This window comes from Pagrus pagrus (genome assembly GCF_965226575.1).
Source record: "Pagrus pagrus genome assembly, contig: HAP1_SCAFFOLD_233, whole genome shotgun sequence".
NCBI lineage: Eukaryota > Metazoa > Chordata > Actinopteri > Spariformes > Sparidae > Pagrus > Pagrus pagrus.
This window is the reverse complement of record NW_028175230.1, coordinates 74,758-89,638: the sequence shown is the minus strand read 5'-3', so window position 1 is coordinate 89,638 and position 14,881 is coordinate 74,758. Positions and strand designations below refer to the sequence as shown.

At 43.2% G+C, this 14,881-nt stretch overlaps 1 long non-coding RNA gene across 1 annotated transcript; it reads left to right on the top strand.

Annotated features, from left to right (window-relative positions):
- Window positions 1–4,442: 4,442 nt before the first annotated feature.
- LOC311254066 lies at window positions 4,443–8,236 on the top strand. The gene is made up of 3 exons (XR_014622178.1): window positions 4,443–4,514; window positions 5,954–6,097; window positions 8,079–8,236. It is a non-coding gene; the product is annotated as an uncharacterized lncRNA (long non-coding RNA).
- Window positions 8,237–14,881: the final 6,645 nt, after the last annotated feature.

The window sequence follows — 14,881 nt, the reverse complement described above, 5'->3', positions numbered from 1 at the left end:
CGAGTCCTGGGCCAGATCCAGCAGGCAGGCCTGACGCTGAATCCAGCCAAGTGTCAATGGGCCTGGGAGGAGGCGAAGTACTTGGGGTACCGGCTTGGACGAGGGGAGGTCCGACCACAGGTGGACAAGGTCGAGGCCATCCGTAGCTGCCCACGCCCTCGCACGAAGAAGGAGGTGAGGTCCTTCTTGGGCTTGGCCGGCTGGTACAGGAGGTTCGTCCCACAGTTCGCCACCCTCGCAGCACCTCTGACAGCACTGACGGCGAAGGACCAGAGGAACCCGGTCATCTGGAACGAGGACTGCGAGGCGGCGTTCCAAGCTCTCAAGGCCTGTTTGTGCTCTTCGCCAGTTCTGAGGAGCCCTGACTTCAGCCAGCGGTTCCTGGTTCAGACCGATGCCTCAGCGGTGGGACTGGGGGCAGTCCTGGCCCAAGGTGAGCCTGGTGACGAGCGACCGGTGCTGTACCTGAGCCGGAAGCTGCTGCCACGGGAGACCAGGTACTCCACTGTGGAGAAGGAGGGCCTGGCCATCAAATGGGCCCTGGAGAGTTTGAGGTACTACCTGCTGGGGAGAGAGTTTGACTTAGAGACTGATCACAGGGCTCTGACCTGGATTAACTCCATGAAAGACCACAACAGTCGTCTCACCCGCTGGTACCTCTCTCTCCAGCCGTTCCAGTTCCAGATCCGACACCGAGCGGGCAAGACCAATGTTGTGGCAGACTATCTCTCCAGGTTGCCGCACATCGTCAACCTCGGGGAGGAGGGGGATAATGTGGCGGAGCGCTGTTGAACGCCCGTCATTTCCTGACCGGCGCGCTCTCTCTGTCAGAGAGTGCCGGTGGGGCGCGCTGCGCCCTCATTGTTCCGGCGGAGCCAAGCTCCTTATCACCTGTTTCCCCGCCGGCCGCATCTCGCGGTCCAGCAGTGACATAAACTTTTTACCCTGAACTCTGTTCTCCCCTCCGTGGGTCGTCGAGGGTGCACACTCGGCGCCTACGCGACACGTACACACACACACACACACACACACCTACACACACGCTCACCTGCTGTTGCTGCAGAGGTCTGTCTCGGGTTCACGGGCCGAACCGAGGCAGTTCCGGGCCACGTCATAAGTAGCGCACTGTGGCGCGCTTCCATGGGTCAGGTGACCATGGACTAAACTATGTGTGTTAATTGTTTTGAAATATTGTTAATGTATGTGTTCTGTGGGAAAAGTGGCACAGCCATATGAGGGGTTATTAGTGCCACAGTACTGGGGTTAGATTTAAAGGGGTTCTGTTAGTTTTGTGCTTTCCCAGATAGCATACGGATGTGGGCCACTTCAGGCAACAATCCGGCACTGTAGGCATTCTTCTGGCCCGCACAAAACAGATGTGAGCCTAAACTGGCCCATGTGGTAAATGCTACATTCGGCCCTTATATCACAAAACAGATATGGCCCATCTTTGGCAAATACGTGGCAGAGTAGGGAATGGTTATTCCTTAAGTGAACCAAGGCTGGGCCACATATGGTTCAGCACACGTGGCCCACCTTTGCTGAAACACATTTGGGCCAGTTTTGGGCAAAAGACGGCAAATTAGCATCGACTAATCTGGATGTGAGCCTAAAGTGGCCAACATATGAGAAAATACAAGTGGCCCACCTTTGCTGAAACACAATTGGGCCAGTTTTGGCCGAAAGACGGCAAGTAAGCATCGACTAATCTGGATGTGAGCCTAAAGTGGCCCACATGTGGTTTAGCACACGTGGCCCACCTTTGTTGAAACACATTTGGGCCAGTTTTGGCCGAAAGACGGCAAATTAGCATCGACTAATCTGGATGTGAGCCTAAAGTGGCCCACATATGAGAAAACACAAGTGGCCCACCTTTGTTGAAACACATTTGGGCCAGTTTTGGCCGAAAGACGGCAAATTAGCATCGACTAATCTAGATGTGAGCCTAAAGTCGCCCACATATGGTTTAGCACACGTGGCCCACCTTTGTTGAAACACATTTGGGCCAGTTTTGGCCGAAAGACGGCAAATTAGCATCGACTAATCTGGATGTGAGCCTAAAGTGGCCCACATATGACAAAACGCAAGTGGCCCACCTTTGTTGAAACACATTTGGGCCAGTTTTGGCCGAAAGACGGCAAATTAGCATCGACTAATCTGGATGTGAGCCTAAAGTGGCCCACATATGGTTTAGCACACGTGGCCCACCTTTGTTGAAACACATTTGGGCCAGTTTTGGCCGAAAGACGGCAAATTAGCATCGACTAATCTGGATGTGAGCCTAAAGTGGCCCACATATGACAAAACGCAAGTGGCCCACCTTTGCTGAAACACAATTGGGCCAGTTTTGGCCGAAAGACAGCAAATTAGCATCGACTAATCTGGATGTGAGCCTATGTGGCCCACTTATGAGAAAACGCATGTGGCCCACCTTTGCTCAAACACAATTGGGCCAGTTTTGGCCAAAAGACGGTAAGTAAGCATCGACTAATCTGGATGTGAGCCTAAAGTGGCCCACTTATGGCTCCACACACGTGGCCCACCTTTATTGAAACACATTTGGGCCAGTTTTGGCTGAAAGACGACAAGTTAGCATCGACTAATCTGGATGTGAGCCTAAAGTGGCCCACATATGGTTCCACACAGGTGGCCCACCTTTGTTGAAACACATTTGCGCCATTTTTGGCCGAAAGACGGCAAGTTAGCATCGACTAATCTGGATGTGAGCCTAAAGTGGCCCACATATGGTTCAGTAACATTGTGGGGTCCATACTTTGTGAAGTACAAATGTGCCAGGACAAGAAAAGACAAGACAAGTTAAGTTAAGTTAGTTTGCTTCTCTCATTGAACCGCTGTCCACTATTCAGGGTATAGGGGATAACAGGACCCAAATGCAGACTCAAATGGAACAGTTTATTATTTTAGAAAGAGGTAAATAAACAGGTAATCAAAGTCCAACAGAAATAAAGTAGCAACAAAAGAGTCAACGAGCCTAAGTCTCGGACAGGGGAAAAAACAAGGAATCCAAAGTGCAAAGTGCAAGTAGATATTCCTTTTTCGGTGGAAATGTTCCATGATGGGCATGATTGGCAATGTTGCAGCATGAACGACCTGCAATATTGATCCTTCACTCATTCTGGAAGAAGCTCGCCACTAATGGAGCCCCCGTCCAGCTTCTTTGCTGGAGCTTGAAGCAGTTAGAGGACTGAAGACCTTTAGGCCTGAACTGCCTTAATTGTGTTCTCCACTATGGAGGTGAGAATTTTATCCAAGCTAATGTCTATCATGAACAACACATCCCCATGGCAAGCCCGGATGTTGCACCCATGATACAAAGAGAAACAAAACCGTTCATAAAAATCTGAGAGAAAAAAGTTAACACAACAAGCGGATGGTGAATTCTGAGAGTTGTTATCCGTCTGATACCAGCAGGAATTACATACAGTAGGCATAGTCAAGTTTAACTTGTTCTTCTCTTAGTGCAATATTATCTGTCAGTATAAATAATATGCTGACTGTGATGAATTTGTTGTTTGTTGATCAAAGTTAATTTATAAAAATATATATATATTGACCAACAATTCTGTGTTTTCTCTGATTTGAGTATATGCATTTTCATGTGTGGCCAATGGAATGTCCTTCCAGAACTTATTCTATGTACAAATCCCTACATGTTCTCATGCTTGTCAAAGCGCTGGTTACTGAGGAAGCGAGTTTGCACACATTGTTGAGTTACATGTGTGTATACGTGTCTGGTTATTAATATGTGTATGAATGTGGTTATTAGAGGAGGATAGTTGGACTGTTATCTGTTTGAATGTGTGATAAGAGTAAGAGAGAGTATGTGCTGTTGTGCACTTCATGATTTGGTGCTCTTGTTCCCTGCTTTTACTAGTGTATTCTGTCTATTTTTAAAATATTATGGTCATCATGTCACTCATATTTCAATGATTTTAATACTGTATCTGCTTTAACTTTACCTGCCCAGGGACTACAGGCGGAACTATAACCTGGCTCAAAGCATCTCTTCTTGTCTTACAAGATTAATGTTTTTTTGTGCATTGTCCCTGTTTTAAATAAATAAATTCAATTCAATTCATTAAATTCACAACATACTGTACATTCCTTGACCGAGTGTGCCAATAAGAGCATAGCCTAGGCCAAGAGTGACAGTTCATTTGTGAACAGAAACCGCTCCCACCTGCTCTCTGTGTCACATAGAAAATGACTGGCAGGTCGACATTGGAAAATGTATTGACCTACATTTACCTGAACATATCACCCACAGTGACAGTGTTTTTTTTTTTTTTTTTTTTTTTTATTAAGTCAACGCTATTAAGTCTGTAAGGATCGTATCTTTATTCAAACTCTACTTTCCGTTATGTTTTTTTCCGCTTTAAGCTGGAGTTTTCCAAATTACGAGTCTTTTGAATGCATCATATTCGAATTGACGAAAGGGAGCAAGGGAGCAAAAAGTGCGCGAGCCGGAGATCGAGGAGAGAAGTCACGGTGAGGTGAGTCCCTGAACGAAAAATAAATGAATGAATTTCTGTGGGAAACATTCAGCTCTTATTGTTGGAACTTCACATTGTTTTGTCAGGTTGCCAGTGCTGCGAAAAATGTTAGCTAGTTAACATTCAGTTTTTATACAAGGTTAATATGACCAGGCAGCAGGGCTCGAAATTAACGATGTCCCGGCGGGGACCATAAAAATTCCTGCTGGGACACACTTATATTTTGTCCGGGACAATTACGGGACAGTGAAAAAAAAAATGTCAAACGCTCACTCTCAAACAAAATGCTCAATTCCCTCCTCCGTATATCATTGCATTTCCCTGAGGTTGAGGACTATAATGCAGAGCAGGCAGTTGAGAAGTGGTGGCAAAGTGGTCAGAGAACATGCCGACCCATGTTCAACGACTCTGTGTGAGACAAGAAAAATAAATCTCTGTGGCAGTGAACTTTCCCTCCAGAAAACAGCATCCCTCCCCGCGAGTGAAATAGTCAGACAGCGTCCTGTTTACTGATGGTGATTATGTAATTTTGTACGAAAAACGTAACTTTGTCACTTTCCAGGATGTTTGGTGGGTCAGGATCTCAATCACAACACATTATAACAGCATCCATATGATTATAACAGTCAGAGGGTACATGTTTAAACACATGCCGCTGAAAGCCCCACTAGGATTCAGAGAAGCACAGTACAGAAGCACAGAATGTGTTGCTGCCGTTATTACTGGTACCGGTGCCGCGTCGAGTCTCCCTGATCCTCTCCCCAACACACAGCCGCTTCTAGCCGCAGCGGCAACCTGAGCGGGGTCGCTCTGCGAACTACGGCGCCGCGGAGCTACAGGCCCCGGTCTTCCTACTCCTCTCCCCCACATACAGCACCCTGTGCTGGGTCGCCCAGAGCGACGAGTCTCCCTCCAGCTCTGGAGCTCTCCACGGTGCTGCTAATGGCGGCTTCTCATCGTCTTTCAGACCTTAGACCATAGCTTTAAGTAATACAATTAATTAAAAATGCTGATAGTCTAATACTCGTTATAAAATACTTATAATACAACAACATATACACCCAATCACATTTTATAAGGCACCAGTTTAAAGCTGCCATTCTTAAATTGCTCTGTTTGCTTTGAAGAAGACATACTCTGTGCCGAAATGTCAGCAACCTGCACCATAATAAAAATATCTAAAACTATGTGCTTCACCATCTTCTCCAGCTATTTATCTGCCCCCTGCTCTAAGATGCACCAGTCTGCAATCAGTTCGTCAGCTGAAGGCGAGAGTTTTCCTCCTACAATTTTAGTAATTGGCTGGTCATGGCTAGACTGTTTTCAAACTACATTCATTGCTGCCCAACTATGGGCAGGATATAGCATGTCATGCAGTTAGCCATTTCTCACCATTGTGTGCAATCTATCCAAAGCTTTACAGTTTTCTCAATTTTTAGGAACGGTCAGAAACAATCAATTGACGGCCACTGCAACAGACCAGGAGGTGGAGGCTTATATAAAAAGGTGGCTTCATCTCGCTGGAGACAGGGATGGTGGGAGGAGAGAGAGAGAGGAGAAAAGGCGTGCCACACAGCTCGCACGTAAGTCAGCTACAATACCTATTTTGCAATATATGTGTGATACTGTTCTACAGCAGAAATCAAGATGAAGCTGTCAGCATATGTAAAAAAAAAACGAGCGCAAAGTACAGAACAAATCTCCCCAATTCTAAATGAGCAAATACAATTAAAAAAGGCAGTGTTGTGATTTTTGCCATTTTTTCCGCTATGGTCACTTAGGAATTAGAAGCTTGTTCAGCCACCATGCAGCAAGCATAGCCATTTTCTTGTAAATGTAAAGATTTCACTTGGCAGTGGTGGGACAGTAATGTAAACTGTAACTGGAATTGTCACCCATTGCCTTTCTTAAAAGCCAGTACATGGGTCTGAAAAGTAGGGAAATCACATTTCAGTTAGAAACACATCTTTAATGAAAACTGTATTTGACTTTAGTATAATATTCTATCTACAAAATAAATTAATGAATATGAAGCAACAGCTGAAATATATTTTTAAATATATTAATATTACATGCCATCTCCCTGCTAAATTGAGCTGGAATGAAAGAACCCCCTATCAAACACAAAAACATACTTCTAATGTTAACATGAGTGGATGAAGTTTTGAGTCTTAAGATGTGGTCTTATCTAACCTCAAACTTTTCCCTTTACTGCTGCATTCATGGTCTTCAGCTCCACCATGTGGGCAGGTCTGATGTAACTACACAGCGATTGTGTGAGTGAGGCTAGCTGACTCATTGTCATCTCAGACTTGATATGTGATAGGTTTAATATGTAGGATGGAGTTGCTTCCAACTGAGAGCCTCAGCCATGTTGCAATGGAATATAATACTTACCTTGGCATAATATATAAAGAATAAACCAGGACAGAGAGACCTCACCTCAACTTTTATCCCAACTCTCTCCTCTTGTGAGGGCTTTTAGATCTGAGTATGGCCCCAGTGTTCCGCCAGAGCACCGTGCCATAGCACACAGACCTCTGGTCCAGTAAATGTCCAGTTTTGTGGATACCTATTACGCACCACCAGACTGACAGCTATCTTGGGGGTCCCCATGGAGAGTCATTAAAGAGGAAATATTCAAGATTTTTACCTACTTTTTACTTAAAGCAGAAGTAAGCGATCCGGTCGTTTTGGCTAACTTCCTGTCAGCGGATGGAGTTAGCAGTCCCCGCCCTCTTCCCTACGTCAACACATGCGCGTGCATCCCTTGGCTGCACACACAGAGAGGACCGCCCCTTTATGCCGTTCTCTCTCCTCATTGGATAAAGGTTGTAGGATACAAGGAAAGTTTTCTCCTCGGCTTACAGCAGAGCAGGGTGACTGACAGACCCGTGTTTCGGACCAAACACTCTATATAAGTGATTGCTGTCGGAAGATATAACTATATAAGACTTATATTAACACAAACATTCCGCTTACTTATGCTTTAATGAAACAGCTTCAGAGTAATGTTGCTGGCTTGTTCCAGGGAGAATGGAGGCTCTCTGCCTTCCACCTAGCGTCACTTGGCTGAAAACCAACCTTGTAAGATCAGACCCTCCGACCCAGTATCCCAGCTCTCGTGCTGGCAGCATCATGACACACCAAAACACCCTGTATCCATTATCTTTTTATGAAAGGATAGAACCACACAAATACACACATTGCAACATGTATATGATATGCTCCATTAATTGCATTATGGCTGGCTTCAGTGAACCAACAAATGCTGAGGAAAGGTTAGCAAAATAGCAAAAAATCAAATGGCTGTGCACTATTCCCCTTTAACATGAAGACAAACTCAAATATACATTATGTTTTATTACTGTAACTTCAGGTTAAATGTGAAGTTTGTCAGAGTGTTTGATGAACACAATATTGTATAACTTTATATCACTTTACAGGGCCTTTTTTGTTTGGTCTCCTGATAAGGTTTTGTGTTTTGCACTGCAACCATATACAGTAACCACAGTACTGCTTTACTGAGTCAACAAAATATGTTCTTTTGTGCATTTCTTAAAGGGCCAGATGAAGAGGAGACAATGGTGGGGCCATGAGTGAGCGTGTTCCGCAACAGTGTTCCGCAGTCAGAATTTTCATGTTCATCTTCATGTTTGTTTTGTTTGTGTTGTGTTGTTGTTTGTGGCACATGTTAAAAAAATAAAATAGTTCTCTACTGTTCACAAGTTGTTTCTCGTGTCTGGTTTTTTCTTCAATTCTTCAGTAGGTATCTTCATCTTTGACTGAGACCAACAAGACTGGACCATTGCCACCATTTAACACAGTATCTGGAGGTACCATAATGACATGTACAGTAGCCACAAATTCAGACCAGTTCTGGTTTATTTATATGATGTGTTCATATTTGACATAGAACTTTGTCATGGTTTGGTTGTGACTCCAATGTGTACAGGCTAGACAAGATCATAGACTGTAAACCAGTTCTGATGTATTCAGCTCTTGGTTAATATGTAGCATTATGACTAGGCTGTGGGTCATATGTGAGAAACAAGTGTGGACCACTCATGTCATTCCATGTGGTAGGTGGGTCAGAATAAAAATGCATAGTGGCCCAAATTTGGGTGAGTGCTGGTTTATTTGGTCTATTTTTGGCTGACACTTGGCACTGTGTTGGTTTGGTTGTGGCCCACTTCTGGCAAACAACTGTGGACCACATTTGTGCCATCATTCCAAGTGGTATATGGGCCAGAATAAAAATGTACAGTGGTGGCCCACATTTGGGTGAGTGCTGGTTTATTTGGTCATGGCTGACATTTGGCACTGTGTTGGTTTGGTTGTGGCCCACTTCTAGCAAACAGCTGTGGACCACTCATGTGCCATCATTCCATGTGGGATGTGGGCCAGAATAAAAATGTACAGTGGTGGCCCACATTTGGGTGAGTGCTGGTTTATTGCGTGTCGGCTGACATTTGGCACTGTGTTGGTTTGGTTGTGGCCCACTTCTGGCAAACAACTGTGGACCACCCTTGTGCCATCTTCCCATGCCGTACTTGGGCCAGAATAAAAGTGTACAGTGGCCCACATTCGGTTGATTGCTGGTTTATTTGGCCTGTTTTTGGTTGACATCTGGCATTGTGATGGCTTGGTTGTGGCCCACTTTTGGCAAACAGGAGCGGACCTCCCAAGTGACATCATTCCATGCGGTATGTGGACCGGATGAACATGTCAGGTGTGGGCCAGATATGGGCCAAAAGAATTTTGCTATCTGGGTTGTTTCCCAGTTTATGTTTCTTAACCCCTGTGTTTTGTTAATTGGTTTGCCCGGGGGAGGGGCCAAGGGGGTATTTAAAGAGAGCTCGGCTCACTTGAAGGAAGGATTCGGCTGAGTGGCATGTGGATGACAGTTGCTGCCTGTTCCTTGTAAATATTTTTTTTACTCTGTCATATTGTAAATATTCCTGCGTTTTTTTTGTTGCTTTGCCACCTGTGGGTATTTTTGTCTTTGGGTTTTTGGTGTAATAAAAAGAAAATCACCAAACTAAAGTTTGCCGACTGGGCCATCATCTTTCCAAACCAGCGTTTCAAAGTATCGAACCCCGACAATTTGGATCTTCTTCATGGCAAAGGAGTTTTTACCTGGAATTTAATTCATTAAGGGTGAAAAGTGGCTTATGTCAAAAATGAGCGTTTCAGAGCGAGAGGAGCCTGTTTTAGCACTGTACAGTCGCCTAAGCTGCATTTCACTGAAAAAAGGTCTTTCAAACAGGTTTTCTAGCCTGAACTGGTTGAATTTGGATCTTCTTCATGGCAAAGGAGTTTTTACCTGGAATTTCATTCATTAAGGGTGAAAAGTGGCTTATGTCAAAAATAAGCGTTTCAGAGCGATAGGAGGCTGTTTTAGCACTGTACAGTCGCCTAAGGCTGAAAAGTGGCTTATGTGAAAAATGAGCGTTTCAGAGCGAGAGCAGCCTGTTTTTGCACTAAGCTGCATTTCACTGAAAAAAGGTCTTTCAAACAGGTTTACTAGCCTGAACTGGTTGAATTTGGATCTTCTTCATGGCAAAGGAGTTTTTACCTGGAATTTAATTCATTAAGGCTGAAAAGTGGGTTATGTCAAAAATGAGCGTTTCAGAGCAATAGGAGGCTGTTTTAGCACTGTACAGTCGCCTAAGCTGCATTTCACTGAAAAAAGGTCTTTCAAACAGGTTTCCTAGCCTGAACTGGTTGAATTTGGATCTTCTTCATGGCAAAGGAGTTTTTACCTGGAATTTCATTCATTAAGGGTGAAAAGTGGCTTATGTGAAAAATGAGCGTTTCAGATCGATAGGAGGCTGTTTTAGCACTGTACAGTCGCCTAAGCTGCATTTCACTGAAAAAAGGTCTTTCAAACAGGTTTACTAGCCTGAACTGGTTGAATTTGTATCTTCTTCATGGCAAAGGAGTTTTTACCTGGAATTTCATTCATTAAGGGTGAAAAGTGGCTTATGTCAAAAATGAGCGTTTCAGAGCGATAGGAGGCTGTTTTAGCCTAAGGCTGAAAAGTGGCTTATGTGAAAAATGAGCGTTTCAGAGCGAGAGCAGCCTGTTTTTGCACTAAGCTGCATTTCACTGAAAAAAGGTCTTTCAAACAGGTTTACTAGCCTGAACTGGTTGAATTTGTATCTTCTTCATGGCAAAGGAGTTTTTACCTGGAATTTCATTCATTAAGGGTGAAAAGTGGCTTATGTGAAAAATGAGCGTTTCAGAGCGAGAGCAGCCTGTTTTTGCACTAAGCTGCATTTCACTGAAAAAAGGTCTTTCAAACAGGTTTACTAGCCTGAACTGGTTGAATTTGGATCTTCTTCATGGCAAAGGAGTTTTTACCTGGAATTTCATTCATTAAGGGCGAAAAGTGGCTTATGTCAAAAATGAGCGTTTTTGAGCGATAGGAGGCTGTTTTAGCACTGTACTGTCGCCTAAGGCTGAAAAGTGGCTTATGTGAAAAATGAGCGTTTCAGAGCGAGAGCAGCCTGTTTTTGCACTAAGCTGCATTTCACTGAAAAAAGGTCTTTCAAACAGGTTTACTAGCCTGAACTGGTTGAATTTGTATCTTCTTCATGGCAAAGGAGTTTTTACCTGGAATTTCATTCATTGAGGGTGAAAAGTGGCTTATGTGAAAAATGAGCGTTTCAGAGCGAGAGCAGCCTGTTTTTGCACTAAGCTGCATTTCACTGAAAAAAGGTCTTTCAAACAGGTTTACTAGCCTGAACTGGTTGAATTTGGATCTTCTTCATGGCAAAGGAGTTTTTACCTGGAATTTCATTCATTTAGGATGAAAAGTGGCTTATGTGAAAAATGAGCGTTTCAGAGCGAGAGCAGCCTGTTTTTGCACTAAGCTGCATTTCAATGAAAAAAGGTCTTTTGAAACAGGTTTACTAGCCTGAACTGGTTGAATTTGTATCTTCTTCATGGCAAAGGAGTTTTTACCTGGAATTTCATTCATTAAGGGTAAAAAGTGGCTTATGTCAAAAATGAGCGTTTCAGAGCGATAGGAGGCTGTTTTTGCACTGTACAGTCGCCTAAGGCTGAAAAGTGGCTTATGTGAAAAATGAGCGTTTCAGAGCGAGAGCAGCCTGTTTTTGCACTAAGCTGCATTTCACTGAAAAAAGGTCTTTCAAACAGGTTTACTAGCCTGAACTGGTTGAATTTGGATCTTCTTCATGGCAAATGAGTTTTTACCTGGAATTTAATTCATTAAGGCTGAAAAGTGGCTTATGTCAAAAATGAGCGTTTCAGAGCGAGAGCAGCCTGTTTTTGCACTAAGCTGCATTTCACTGAAAAAAGGTCTTTCAAACAGGTTTACTAGCCTGAACTGGTTGAATTTGGATCTTCTTCATGGCTAGGGAGTTTTTACCTGGAATTTAATTCATTAAGGCTGAAAAGTGCCTTATGTCAAAAATGAGCGTTTCAGAGCGATAGCAGGCTGTTTTAGCACTGTACTGTCGCCTAAGGCTGAAAAGTGGCTTATGTGAAAAATGAGCGTTTCAGAGCGAGAGCAGCCTGTTTTTGCACTAAGCTGCATTTCACTGAAAAAAGGTCTTTCAAACAGGTTTACTAGCCTGAACTGGTTGAATTTGGATCTTCTTCATGGCAAATGAGTTTTTACCTGGAATTTAATTCATTAAGGCTGAAAAGTGGCTTATGTCAAAAATGAGCGTTTCAGAGCGATAGGAGGCTGTTTTAGCACTGTACAGTCGCCTAAGGCTGAAAAGTGGCTTATGTGAAAAATGAGCGTTTCAGAGCGAGAGCAGCCTGTTTTTGCACTAAGCTGCATTTCACTGAAAAAAGGTCTTTCAACCAGGTTTACTAGCCTGAACTGCATGAATTTGGATCTTCTTCATGGCAAAGGAGTTTTTACCTGGAATTTCATTCATTAAAGGTGAAAAGTGGCTTATGTCAAAAATGAGCGTTTCAGAGCGATTGGAGGCTGTTTTAACGCTGAAAAGTGGCTTATGTGAAAAATGAGCGTTTCAGAGCGAGAGCAGCCTGTTTTTGCACTAAGCTGCATTTCACTGAAAAAAGGTCTTTCAAACAGGTTTACTAGCCTGAACTGGTTGAATTTGGATCTTCTTCATGGCAAAGGAGTTTTTACCTGGAATTTCATTCATTAAGGGTGAAAAGTGGCTTATGTCAAAAATAAGCGTTTCAGAGCGATAGGAGGCTGTTTTAGCACTGTACAGTCGCCTAAGGCTGAAAAGTGGCTTATGTGAAAAATGAGCGTTTCAGAGCGAGAGCAGCCTGTTTTTGCACTAAGCTGCATTTCACTGAAAAAAGGTCTTTCAAACAGGTTTACTAGCCTGAACTGGTTGAATTTGGATCTTCTTCATGGCAAAGGAGTTTTTACCTGGAATTTAATTCATTAAGGCTGAAAAGTGGGTTATGTCAAAAATGAGCGTTTCAGAGCAATAGGAGGCTGTTTTAGCACTGTACAGTCGCCTAAGCTGCATTTCACTGAAAAAAGGTCTTTCAAACAGGTTTACTAGCCTGAACTGGTTGAATTTGGATCTTCTTCATGGCAAAGGAGTTTTTACCTGGAATTTCATTCATTAAGGGTGAAAAGTGGCTTATGTCAAAAATGAGCGTTTCAGAGCGATATGAGGCTGTTTTAGCACTGTAAAGTCGCCTAAGGCTGAAAAGTGGCTTATGTGAAAAATGAGCGTTTCAGAGCGATAGGAGGCTGTTTTAGCACTGTACAGTCGCCTAAGCTGCATTTCACTGAAAAAAGGTCTTTCAAACAGGTTTACTAGCCTGAACTGGTTGAATTTGTATCTTCTTCATGGCAAAGGAGTTTTTACCTGGAATTTCATTCATTGAGGGTGAAAAGTGGCTTATGTGAAAAATGAGCGTTTCAGAGCGAGAGCAGCCTGTTTTTGCACTAAGCTGCATTTCACTGAAAAAAGGTCTTTCAAACAGGTTTACTAGCCTGAACTGGTTGAATTTGTATCTTCTTCATGGCAAAGGAGTTTTTACCTGGAATTTCATTCATTTAGGATGAAAAGTGGCTTATGTGAAAAATGAGCGTTTCAGAGCGAGAGCAGCCTGTTTTTGCACTAAGCTGCATTTCAATGAAAAAAGGTCTTTTGAAACAGGTTTACTAGCCTGAACTGGTTGAATTTGTATCTTCTTCATGGCAAAGGAGTTTTTACCTGGAATTTCATTCATTAAGGGTAAAAAGTGGCTTATGTCAAAAATGAGCGTTTCAGAGCGATAGGAGGCTGTTTTTGCACTGTACAGTCGCCTAAGGCTGAAAAGTGGCTTATGTGAAAAATGAGCGTTTCAGAGCGAGAGCAGCCTGTTTTTGCACTAAGCTGCATTTCACTGAAAAAAGGTCTTTCAAACAGGTTTACTAGCCTGAACTGGTTGAATTTGGATCTTCTTCATGGCAAATGAGTTTTTACCTGGAATTTAATTCATTAAGGCTGAAAAGTGGCTTATGTCAAAAATGAGCGTTTCAGAGCGAGAGCAGCCTGTTTTTGCACTAAGCTGCATTTCACTGAAAAAAGGTCTTTCAAACAGGTTTACTAGCCTGAACTGGTTGAATTTGGATGTTCTTCATGGCAAAGGAGTTTTTACCTGGAATTTAATTCATTAAGGCTGAAAAGTGGCTTATGTCAAAAATGAGCGTTTCAGAGCGATAGCAGGCTGTTTTAGCACTGTACTGTCGCCTAAGGCTGAAAAGTGGCTTATGTGAAAAATGAGCGTTTCAGAGCGAGAGCAGCCTGTTTTTGCACTAAGCTGCATTTCACTGAAAAAAGGTCTTTCAAACAGGTTTACTAGCCTGAACTGGTTGAATTTGGATCTTCTTCATGGCTAGGGAGTTTTTACCTGGAATTTAATTCATTCTTTGAAAGGAAATGGCGTTCCACCAACTTGGAAGAATCCCGCTTAGCCTGGAAAGATAGCCTTAAAATATATAGGAAGGCCCTCCGCAATGCCAGAGCAAGCTATTACTCGTCATTAATAGAGGAAAACAAAAACAACACCAGGTTTCTTTTCAGCACTGTAGCCAGGCTGACAGAAAGTCACAGCTCTACTGAACCATGTATTCCTACAACGCTCAGTAGTAATGACTTCATGAACTTCTTTAATGATAAAATTTTAACTATTAGAGACAAAATCCATCATCGCTTGCCCTCAACTGGCACTATTGTATCTTTAAACACAGGAACCTCAGAAACAGTTGTAAATTCTGACTTATATTTAGACTGCTTCTCTCCCATTGACCTCCACCAACTAACTTCGATGGTTTCTTCATCTAGACCAACAACTTGTCTCCTAGACCCCATCCCAACTAGGTTGCTGAAAGAAACTTTACCTTTAATTAG